The sequence below is a fragment of the Bos indicus x Bos taurus genome, chromosome 18 (genome assembly GCF_003369695.1).
Source record: "Bos indicus x Bos taurus breed Angus x Brahman F1 hybrid chromosome 18, Bos_hybrid_MaternalHap_v2.0, whole genome shotgun sequence".
NCBI classification, from domain to species: Eukaryota; Metazoa; Chordata; class Mammalia; order Artiodactyla; family Bovidae; genus Bos; species Bos indicus x Bos taurus.
In genome coordinates, this window is record NC_040093.1 from 37,392,394 (window position 1) to 37,405,165 (window position 12,772).

A 12,772-nucleotide genomic window follows, 5' to 3' on the forward strand; every position below is an offset into this window, starting at 1 on the left:
GATGCAATGGACTTAATCCAACACTGAGTACCAACATTCACAATCTCATTTAATCCTGCCTATGAATCCATAATGGGCTAGAGCTATTGTGATCCTCATTTTACAGACACAGAGAATAAAGAAAATGAGAGAGGAGAAATTTTCCATTTAGCAGACTAAAAGTGCTACTTTATTTAGTTAAATTATATTGCTTCCATATTTGCTCTGTCCCCAGAGTTTAGAATTTCTACTATCATGTAACATTTTTGACTGTACTGACTGGTGATTAGATAGATGCAATACACGATCAGAGCCATGTTTGAAAAAGACCAGTGCCCCCAGATATGTAAGCCATTAATTTCTAAAAATAATAATTATATTCTTACTGGGCACCCACTATGTATACTAGCTATGTGCCAGGCATCAACCAAAATGCTTTATGTAGATTAATTCTTTTAAGGTCCACTTAATGACCTATTTGACAAATAATGCACGTCTACATAAAAAATATAGGCACAGAAAGGTTGACCAACTAGCAGTGTCACACAATTAGTAAGTGGTGGAAGCTTGGATTTAAACTTAGTCATGCAAACTTAGCCAAAAGTGTCTCCCTGCTTCTTCTCATACTCCATTATTTATGTCCCCAAATCTGAAGGAGCTGATTGTAGGCACATATTTCCCAATATCAATCACCTTACGATTAACCTCAAGTTAAAAATTTTAAGGATGAATATCCTTTGTCAACTAATCAGTAACTATGATGTTTTATTCTGTGTGAAAAATTTTGTTTAAACAGTAATGTTGAGATAAATAACCCACAGCACCCACCAAAAAATAAAAGTGAATTAGCAGAAATCTTTGTTTTTGACACTCACTGCATTTACACAGTATTTTTCTTTTTTTTTTTTATGTTTAAGATTTTTCTATTTAATTTTATTTTATTTTTAAGCCTTACATAATTGTATTAGTTGGTATGGGGAGGGAGGAGGGAGGAGGGTTCAGGATGGGGAACACATGTATACCTGTGGTGGATTCATTTTGATATTTGGCAAAACTAATACACAGTATTTTTCAAGTTAGTATCTATGTGATAAACCTTTTTCCTTTTCCTCACAATCTCTACAGAAGGAAGAAATACTTCAGATCAAGAAGAGATGTCTTTACTAGAAAAATTCTGGACAGTAAATGTCATTTGTTAAGTAAAAGAAGGAGAAAAAAAAATCTTAAAATATGTAGGATTACTGAATACAGAAGGGAAGTAGGGTAAGGAGATGGAAGACCTTTAAGTAGAATTTGAATTACTTTGTCTTCAGTCCAGCCTATTCTCAGACATTGTCAATATTATTTCAGTCCCCAATGTAGTTTCACCTAGAGCTAGACATCCTGGAGTGTGAAATCACAGTGGGCCTTAGAAAGCATTACTACAAACAAAGCTAGTGGAGGTGATGGAATTCCAGTTGAACTATTTCAAATCCTAAAGATGATGCTGTGAAAGTGTTGCACTCAGTATGACAGCAAATTTGGAAAATTCAGCAGTGGCCACAAGACTGGAAAAGGACAGTTTTTATCCCAAGTCCAAACAAGGGAAATGTCAAAGAATCCTCAAAGTACTGTACAAATCTGCTCTTTCACATGCCAGTAAGTTTATGGGTAAAATCCTACAAGCTAGGCTTCAGCAGTATAAGAACTGAGAACTTCCAGATGTACAAGCAGGGTTGAGGAAAGGCAGAGGCACCAGTGATCAAATTGTCAACATTCATTGCATCATGGAGAAGCAAGGGAATTTTAGGGGGAAAAAATCGATTTCTGCTTCATTGACTATGCTAAAGCCTTTGACTGGGTGGACCACAACAAACTGTGGAAAATTCTTAAGAGATGGGAATACCATACTACCTTACTAGTCTCCTGAGAAACCTGTATGCAGGTAAAGAAGCAACAGTTAGAACAGTACATAGATCAACGGACTGGTTCCAAATTGGGAAAGGAGTACAACAAAGCTGTATGTTGTCACCCTGCTTATTTAACTTCTATGCAGAGTATATCACATGAAATGTCGGGCAGTATGAATCACAAGCTGAAATCAGGGAGCTGATTGCAGGGAGAAATATTAACAACTTCATATAAGAAGATGAATACTACTCTAATAGCAGAAGGTAAAGAGTAACTAAAGAGCCTCTTAATGAGGGTGAAAGAAAAGCCTGAAAAACTGGCTTATAAATCAACATTCAAAAAAGTAAGATCTTGGCATCCACTCCCATCACTTCATGACAAATAGAAACGGAAAAACTGGAAGCAGTGACAGATTTATTTTCTTAGGCTCAAAAAATCACTGTGGACAATGAATTGCAGCCACACAATTAAAAGACACTTGCTTCTTGGAAGAGAAGCTATGACAAACCTAGACAGCGTATTAAAAAACAGAGACATCACTTTGCCGACTAAGATCCATATAGTCAAAGCTAAGGTTTTTCCAGTGGTCATGTACAGATGTGTTAGCTGGACCATAAAGAAAGCGGAGCACCAAAGAATTGATGCTTTTGAACTGTGGTACTGGAGAAGACTCTTGAGAGTCCCTTGGACAGCAAGAAGATCAAACCAGTCAATGCTAAAGGAAATCAACACTAAATATTCATTGGAAGGATTGACGCTGAAGCTCCAGTACTATGCCCACCTGATGCAAAGAATCAACTCATTGGAAAAGATCCAGATGATAGGAAAGATTGAAGTCAGGAGAAGGGGGTGATAGAGGATGAGATGGTTGGATGGCATCATCGACACAATGGACATGAGTTTGAGCAAACATTTGGATATAGTGAAGGACAGGGAAGCCTGGTGTGCTGCAATCCATGGGGTCACAAAGAGTCAGACACAACTTAGTGACTGAACAAGAATAATAATGCAGTTTCAGGTCGCCTCTGGCCAGGAAACCAAATAGGGCCACAGGCTTAAAGTTTTATGACTGTACTTTATCATAGCCTATATTTCTCCTTGGAACATCTCAATTCTAAGGCCCTGGAGAAAGGCCCTTTTCTCTTTATAAAGCTACTCTTTCTTGCCTTCAAGCAATAGGTGGTTGGTTCTCTTCCACCATCTTCTTGGTGATTATCTTCCCTCCCACGTATTTGCCCACAGCAAATCTGATATCCCCTACCCTTAGCTACCATTTAGACCTGCTGTTTCCAGTGGGTTTTCAATTTCCAAGATCCCAGATTTCTTCTGGTGATCTTCTGTATTTGGTCCTGGCAAATCAGAAGCTAATGCTAACACTTCCTTTTAATATTCTGTCCCTTTAATGCCAACCTATCCTATTCCTGGTCTTGCTTTTAAGTCTCAGAACATCAGCTGAGAATATCTGACTGATCTCTATCACAGCAGATGGATGATAGTCACCTACTTGCTATCCCTGATGACTGGTTCAGGCTACCAGCTTAAGCCTTTGTCTCTTTTGATGAATCAATAGGCTTGATATAAAACATAAGTTGCTTTCATTACATATTTATTGCTTGTCAATGATATGTTAAGTCTTAGGGACTGTGAAGAAAACAGAGATGAATAAAGTATATTCTTTGCTCCGCACTGGTTTCCAACCTTTTTGGCACCAGCGACTGGTTTCTTGGAAAATAAATTTTCCACAGGCTGGGGTGGTGAGTGGGTAGAGGGGGTGGTTTTGATATTATTCAAATGCATTACTTTTATTACACACTTTATTATTATGACATTGGCTCCACCTCAGATCATCAGGCATTAGATTCCAGAGGTTGGGGACCCCTACTCTAAAGGACATGGATTTATAATATAAATTTTTAAAAAAGTCAGTTCTTTAAACACCCAGGGTAAGTAGTATAGAAATACTTTGGTGGGACTACTGTGTTCTTACTTATTTAGTGTTGCTGACTGGGTAAGCTATGTGTGAAATGCTTTAAAAAAAAAAAAAACTCCTCAAAATTATTTATAAGCTCTTAACTTATGCTGCTTTTTACAGAGTTTTAAAAAATATTATCTTGATAAAATCCATCATTCACCCTGCCTATGTTTCTAGAAATCATAACAATGAAGTCTCAACTGAATAAGTATCCAACTAAGAAAATAATCAGAGTTCATTCCTGGGGCCTCATAATGAATGCCTCTAGTTGCAACTCAGAATCCTCCAAGGTCAACAGAGCTTTCTCATTTGAGTGGTGTTACCATCATATCCCTTGACCACAGGATGGCCATTCCTCCATCATCTCCTGCTTGGCAAACTCTTAATCATTCAAAAGTCACTTTAAATGTCATTTCTCCTGTAAAGAATTTCTTGATTTTTCAAGGCCTAACTGTAACATAGCACTTAGCTCTGTAAGTGCTACGATTCGTATTTTCCCACTAAACTGTGACCATATCAATTTTAAGGACAGACTCTTATACATTAATGTGTTTCTCAAAATTGGGAGAGTCAAATATTGATACATGGCAGGAACTTTAAATGCTGTTAAAATGCCTAAATTCATGCATGGAAATTCTTCTGATATTCAACCAGAGTTCCAATATTCATGGCTATTAGCATTTCTGAGTGGTCACTGAGTGTGCACATTATACTGATGGTTCACTACTGTGAATAGAACCTTTACCTCTGTCTTGTAAGATGTGTAGAATTGTTAGTAACATATTTACCTTTCTTCAGAGATCAGATCAGAGCAGTCACTCAGTCATGTCTGACTCTTTGCGACCCCATGAATCGCAGCACGCCAGGCCTCCCTGTCCATCACCAACTCCCAGAGTTCATTCAGACTCACGTCCATCGAGTCAGTGATGCCATCCAGCCATCTCATCCTCTGTCGTCCCTTTCTCCTCTTGACCTCAATCTCTCCCAGCATCAGAGTCTTTTCCAATGAGTCAGCTCTTCGCATGAGGTGGCCAAAGTACTGGAGTTTCAGCTTTAGCATCAGTCCTTCCAAAGAAATCCCAGGGCTGATCTCCTTCAGAATGGACTGGTTGGATCTCCTTGCAGTCCAAGGGACTCTCAAGAGTCTTCTCCAAAACCACAGTTCAAAAGCATCAATTCTTTGGCACTCAGCCTTCTTCACAGTCCAACTCTCACATCCATACATGACCACAGGAAAAACCATAGCTGGCCTACAGAATTCAGAATTGCTACTAATGTGGCTCTGACAATATAGTTACACTAGTACTTACATTTACTAATCGTCATTGTGTACTGTTATTTTGTCAGATGTACCACTTTGCAGATGTGTTTCCTTTAAAGAGTCATTAAAGAATTTGAGTGTGTTCTTTCCCTCATGATTAGTATTACATTGTTTATTATTTTCATTATTATTACTTAAAAATTTGACACATTTGCCTATAAATTTTGCTAAGATAACAATACTGCCAAGCCTCTCAACTACTTTTAAAAGTTTACTTATAAAGGAATAAGAGTATTTTGTCAAAAATTAAAGAAAGAAAGAGGAAGGGGAGGAGGGAGGGAGAGAGGAAAGAATAGAGGGAGAGAGAGGAAGGAAGGGAGGGAGGGGAAAAAATTCATCAATTCATGAAATCATGAAATGAAAGTATCTAAGCTAGAAGTAAGCTGCATCACCTTCATGGATCACAGGTATTTTTCTCTTATAAAGATATCTGCTTAGAAACATTAAAGGGTTAATTTTGTATATAACCCATGTTTATTTTGTGTCTAAAAGCTCCTGACTTTCTGAAAGCAGAAAGCAATAGGGCATCCACTCAGGTTCAATTCAAAGACCTTAATAAACTTGATCCAGGCAAGGTGGCGGCACATAGGATTCCTCTATTAAACTCTCACTCACAGGAGACAGCCCTGAATAAAAGAGGGGGTGATTTTGCCACAAGTGAAATTCTTAGAAGATTACCTCATATAATGACTGAGAAGGCAGTATTATGTTGTAAAGAAAAACAGGAATTTTGGAGTCAGACAATTGGATTGAATACCCATCTTCAACAAGCTCTATCAACTTTGATGAATGACTTAACCTTGCTGACTGTGAGCATCTTTATTTATAAACAGAGATAATACCTACTTGAAAATATTTCAAAGATTAATATGATATAAGATACAAGAAGGTTGGGACATAATTGACACTTGCTATACATTCATCCTCTTATCTTACTACTTGAAAGGAAGCTATAGAAACAGATTCAACTAAGAACAGTGTCAGTTCAGACTAATGAAAGAGCAAATTCACCATATTGACCTTTGGAAAATATCTATTAAGTTCATCTGCCTACTTTTATATCAGATTTTTTTTTTTGCTATTAAGCTGTGAGTTTCTTATATATTTTGGATATTAATTCCTCATTCAACATAGGATTTGTAAATATTTTCTCCCAGTCTGTAGGCTACCTTTTCATTTTGTAGACCATGTCTACATTTGATAACCATTTGATGTGCAGAAGTTTTTTATTTTGATGTAAACCCACTGTTTAATTTTGCTTTTGTCACATGTGCTTTTGGTGTCAAATCCAAAAATCCATTGCCGAGACCAATGTTAAGGAGTTTTGCCTTTATGTTTTCCTCTGGGAGTTTTATGGTTTCAGGGCTCAGGTTTAAGTCTTTTATCCATTTTCAATTGACTTTTATATATAAATACAGATCAGATTTCATTCTTTTGCATGTGAATATCCAGTTTTTTTCAATTCAGTCTATTGAAGAGACTACCCTTTTACATTATATATTCTTTTTTTTATTTTTTATACAGAATTTGTACAATATATTTCTCTTCATTTGCATATTTTACCCATTATATATTCTTCATACATTTCTCAAAAATTAGTTTATTTCATGTGCTTAGAATTATCTCTGGGCTATTTTGTTCCATTTTTCTATCTATCAATCATGCCAAAATTATACTGTTTTGATTACTATAGGTTTGTAATACAGTTTGAAATCAGAAATGGGATGTTGAGAGCTTTATTTTTCTTGCTCAAGATTCGTGACTCAGGGTCTTTTAAAGTTTCATACAGATTTTAGGATTCTTTTGTCTATTTCTGTGAAAAATGCCATTGTACCTACCTCTCTGGTTGAATAGACTCAGTGATCACTGAAAAATTGTAATTCATGTGACACTTTAAATTTCTCTACTTTGCTCTTTGCATTTGCAGCACTGACCTCAACACTAAATGTGTGTCACATACCAGATGGTTCTTGAATATCTAAATATGCAATTATCACACAAAGCAGCAATTGCACTCTTTCACATTTATCCCAGAGAAATTAAAACTTATATTTGTGTGCAATAATTTTTATAACATTCATAGCAACTTTATTTGCAATAATGAATAACTAGAAATAATCCAGTTGTCCTGCAATGACTGAAATGCAAAGCAAACTATGGTACACTCATACCATGGATTACTGCTCAGAATTTTTTTTGTAAAAGAATAAATTATTGTTAAATGCAATAATGTGAATAAATCAGGACTATGAAAACAACTCTTAAAATGGAAAAATTATAGAAATGAAGAAGAGATTAGTGGCTGCCATGATTCAACAACAGTTGGCATGGGGGAAAAAAAGGTGAACGAGGTATAAAAGGGCAAAAGGAGGGATCCTTGCTGTGAAGGAATAATGTTGTCTCTTGAGTGTAAGTATCATTGTCAAAGTCATCAATGTTCTGCCTGTAATATCCTGGCAAAGAAGTTTGGCAAGATTCTAGTGAGCACATTGTGGGAAACTTGTTAAACAGTACAGAGGCACTTTCTGAATTATTTCTTACACTTATGCATGTGAATCTACAATTACATCAGCACTTTTTAATGAAAGACTAAATTCTATAGTACTTAATTTTCAAAAGTTTCACACACATGAATTCACATAATCTCGTATTAACGCTTTTTATTTTCTTTATCCCTATATAGCTCCTCCCCGTTTCCCTTTCCCAATGATAACTAGTTTGTTTTCTATATCTGGCAGTCTGCTTCCTTTTTGTTTGATTCACTAGTTTGTTTTTGCTTGCTTGCTTTTAAGATTCCACATATAAGTGACATTGTACAGTATCTGTCTTTCTCTGTCTAGTTTATTTCACTTAGCATAATGTCCTCCATGTTCATTCACACTGTGGCAAATGGCAAAATTTGATTTTTTCTATGGTAGATTAATATTCCATTATGTATGGGTGTGTGTGTCTGTGTGTGTATGTATAAGTGTTCATCTGTTGATGGACAACTTAGGTTGCTTCCATACCTTGGCAATTGTAAATGGTGCTGCTATGAACATTGGGGTGCATGTATCTCTTCAAATTAGTTTCTGGTGTTTTAGATATATACCCAGGAGTGGAAATGCTGGGTCATAAAGTAGTTCTATTTTTAGTTTTTTGAGAAACCTCTATACTGTTCTCCACAGTAGCTGCACCGATTCACATTCCCATCAACAGTGTCAAAGGGTTCCCTTTTTTCCACATCCTTGCCAACATTTCTCATTTGAGTTCTTTTTGACGACAGCCATTCTGTCATGAGATGACTAACCCCTGATCTATCATATCATTTGCAAATATCTTCTCCCATTCAGTAGGTTGTCTCTCCTTTTTGCCAATGGTCTCCTTTACTGTGCAAAAGCTTTTAAGATTGATTAAAGGGTCTCATTTGTTTATTTTTGTTTTTCTTTCTTTGGCTTCAGGGATAGCCCTTCTCTGAAAGGACAGATGCTGAAGCTGAAGCTCTAATACTTTGGAATCATTGGAAAAGACCCTGATGATGGGAAAGACTGAACGCAGAAGGAGAAGGGCAGATGGCAGAGGACAAGATGGTTAGATAGCATCACCAACTCAATGGACATGAATCTGAGCAAACTCCATGAGACAGTGAAGGATAGGGGAGCCTGGCATGCTATAGCCCATGGGGTTGCAAAGAGTTGGACACGACTTAGCGACTGAACAACAACAACATTTATTTTTGCTTTTATTTCTTTAGCTTTAAGAAACAGATCCAAAGAAGCATTTATGACATAGTAATAATGAATAAACCAAATTATTCCATGAAAGATATACACATACATAAAATGAGTGATTTTTTGAAGATGGTAATATATATTAGGTGTAATGTGACTGAATGAATGTATATACATTTATATACCTTTCTGTTCACAAAGGGAAAAAAAAATCATAGAAAGGAAGAAAATCTGTATGAGAAGTGTTCCGTAATACTTATATAAATCAACATAAAATGTGACCTAATTCACTTGTGAATACTAAGAGAATTATGTGACCTAGACATTCTGAACTTTCTCATTTGAACATCACAGATTTAGAAATACAAGGTTATACTATCTTCTTGCTTGAGATATATATATATATTTTTTTTTTTTTTAATTCAGAAGAAAGGTGACACTTATTCTAGATTGCAGCAGAGAATGTAAACATCAAAAATCATAACATTAAAAATGACAGTTTAACTGAGAAAAGGAGGAAAAACAGAGGACAGGTAAAGAGTTTTAAAGATTATATAGTAGTTAAACAAGACATATTGTCTGTATCTAAGAGATAAGGAAGTTGTAATATTTTAGAACTTAAAATTATTTGCGAATTGTAAACAATAGCAAGGTGGAGGTGATGTATATTCTAAAGACAAATAAATTCACTGTATTTCATAGTTTACATTCAAGTATAATAAGAAACAGATAAATAGATGATTATTTTAGAATTTGTTGGAACCACCAAAATGAATTAAAAGCAGAAATGGTCAAAATTATTAATCTCTGGTAAAAAGAACAATATCAATCAAGAAGCTTTCTTTAAATATGTTCTTCACTGTTTAAATAATAATTTCCCTTTGCAGACATTTAACATTATAACAGCAATTTTAACACAGAAAAAAAAAAAAAAAAACATTAATATGGTGAAAGTTTCCAGCAAGTGGTTTATTGTAAAGATACAGTACATAAAGGAAATGATAAGGGGATTAGGACAGGAGGCCAAGTTAAAACACAGTACTTAAAGAAAGAGCCTCATGAGTATCAAACATATTTTATTTTTCTGAGGAAGAAGGAAGTATGATTAAAGTGGAAAAAGGATCTTAAAATGGCTTAAAGGATTCTAATCCTGAGTATTCTAACAAATTATCTGAGATCCTGTCCAAGTCATTTAATCTGGCTGGGGTTCAGTTTCTATTAAGAAAATAAGAGCATATAGTGAGGGTGTCTTCCCCACTATTCTTCGTAGTCAAAGGAGTAAAATACTACAGACCTAGAAGGTAGGAAGCTTGCAGTAGTTAGCTATGGAAATGTTCTGCTCAGATCTCCCTTCAAGACAGGACTTTCCACAGGGGAGGAAGGATAGGGTGGTACAAACTGGGAGAGTAGCACTGAAATATATACACTATCATATATAAAATAGCTAGCTAGTGAGAAGCTGCTGTGTAACATGGGGAGTACAACTCAGGGCTCTCTGATGCTCTAGGGGAATAAAAGAGGGGTGAGTGGGAGGGAGGCTCAAAAGATGTACTGGTATATCTGATTCACTTTGTTGTACAGCAGAAACTAATACAACACTCACTGTGAAGCAATTATACTCCAATAATAAAGTTTTGAAAAAGAGAGAATTTTCTATTACAGGCAAGGAGTGCAGTTAGCTACCTGTCTCTAGCTGCTGCTACTGCCTTCAGGCTCCACATGAGCTTTCCTGCCATGGCCATGCTCTTCCTGGGCTGCTGCTGCTGCTGCTAAGTCACTTCAGTCGTGTCCGACTCTGTGTGACCCCATAGACGGAAACCCACCAGGCTCCCCTGTCCCTGGGATTCTCCAGGCAAGAACACTGGAGTAGGTTGCCATTAGGCCTCACCAAAGGCTGACTCCAGCAGTGGCACTGGGACTTGTCTATTTCCATCCAATCTTGGGCTCACTTTGCAGGAAATCATTGCTTTGGATTCCCCGTTGGATTCTCTGAGAAGTTTCCAAATCTACACTGCAGTCAGAGGTTCTCCCTGTCCAGTCCTACCTCTGTTCATCTTCCTTCTCACAGGAAAGGATGCACATCATGGTTTGGAGCTTCCCCTTCTCAATTTCACCTACCTTCTCTTTTATACTTTGAAAGCATTACCAAGCAAAAAGCCTGATGCATTCTATCTGCATCTCAGTACCTGCCTCCCAGAGAGTGACTCAGCTAACACAGCTCCTTCTAACTTTGGTTCTCTGTGGTCAAAGTTATTCAGTCAGATTCCTAAGGATGCACACACTTCAACACTTCAGTTGTATGTACATATGAATGTATGTATTTTGGATGAGTATACATCAGCATATTTCTGTGTATTTCCTTTTAAAATTTCATGTGTTTATTTCTATGCATACCTATTCCAAAATCACTCTCTTCCACACAGGCAGTCATTCTGGAGTATTTAGTGCATATCTCTACCAAAGTATAAATGCACATTATTTAAGAGGGAAATAAATGTATTTTTAAGGAGTGTATTTCAATAATACACTGTCAAGACACATGTCTCTGAGAGAAAAAGATGCTCTCACTGATTATATAAACAATGGCTGCCAAGTTGTTTTTCAGTCTGTTAAAAGCTAGCTTTGTTTCTAGGCCAGGTTTCTTCTTCCATTGTTATACGTGTGTGATTTTACCCCTCCAATTTTATCCTTTCCATCTCATCTTAGATGTCTCCCAGGAAAATACTGAACACTTTCTGTTCTTGTCAGTACATTCAGTACTTTGACCTATTGCAAACTTTTTTTTCATTTTCTGTTTCAAGTCTGCTATCAGTTGAATCAGATCTTGAATTTCACTTTGAATGACGAAGATTTTGCTAAGAGTTCTGCATCGTGCTTTATAAAAAGAAAGACTGCTGATTTTCAGCTTTTATTATAACCCATTTTTTCTGTCAAAATGTCCTTTAATACAGACCGGTTTTAATCTCTTTAAATTAATGAATCTCGTTAAATGGCTCTTAAGTAAATCATTTTGATAATGGTTGACAGATTTTTTTGTGCTCCAGATGGATAGTTTGAGATAGTTTCTTTTTTTCAAAAACAAGAAAAAAAACAAGAAAAAAAAATGCCATTCCCAAACCACATTATTTTGTGTCTCCCTGATGAGACAGTGCTGGTTTTCTGGTCTGTGACCAAAGAGTGATTTAGATATTGAGGAAAACAAAATGACTTAGATACACATCAAAGAACAAGACCTCAGGGACAGAGAGGTTTAGGAAATTCTTATATTTTTGGTCTGTTACACTCTTTTATCAATTCTGTTTCTAGCCTTGTGTCTCTTATTACTGTCGTTCATACAATGAACAACTGGGGTTTTTTTGTTAAACTACAATTTAACTACAAGATGATCCTTAAAATGTACTTCCAGGAAGTCTTTGTTTCTGACTCAAGACTTCATTTAGGACTGAAGACATGACATTTTTCATATGACTGATATTTTTAATTTTGATTGCATTTGAGTGTAGTTAATTTACAATGTTGAGTTAGCTTCAAGTCTACTTTTTTATTTCTATGTTTTAATCTATTTGAAGTACATTTTATTAGAAGTCTAAAAGCACATTATACCTTGCTATTAATAGTATCAGCATTTAGGACTAGAGATGGGAGCGAGGGGAAGGGGCCAGGAATTTGACTTTTTTGACCTTGATTTTTTTTAAACAATAACAGTATTGAACAGAATGTTCACATATTGTGAAAGGCATAGGCTTCAAATGATATTCACTTTCTCTTCCAATTACCTCCATTTTTTCAAAAATGTACGTGTATTTCACACAGTGTAAGCACAACTGATGAAAACTCTTATCAACAGGAATGTCCAGAGATGTATGATACTTGGGCACTGCAGTCCTGCTCAGGGCAGGA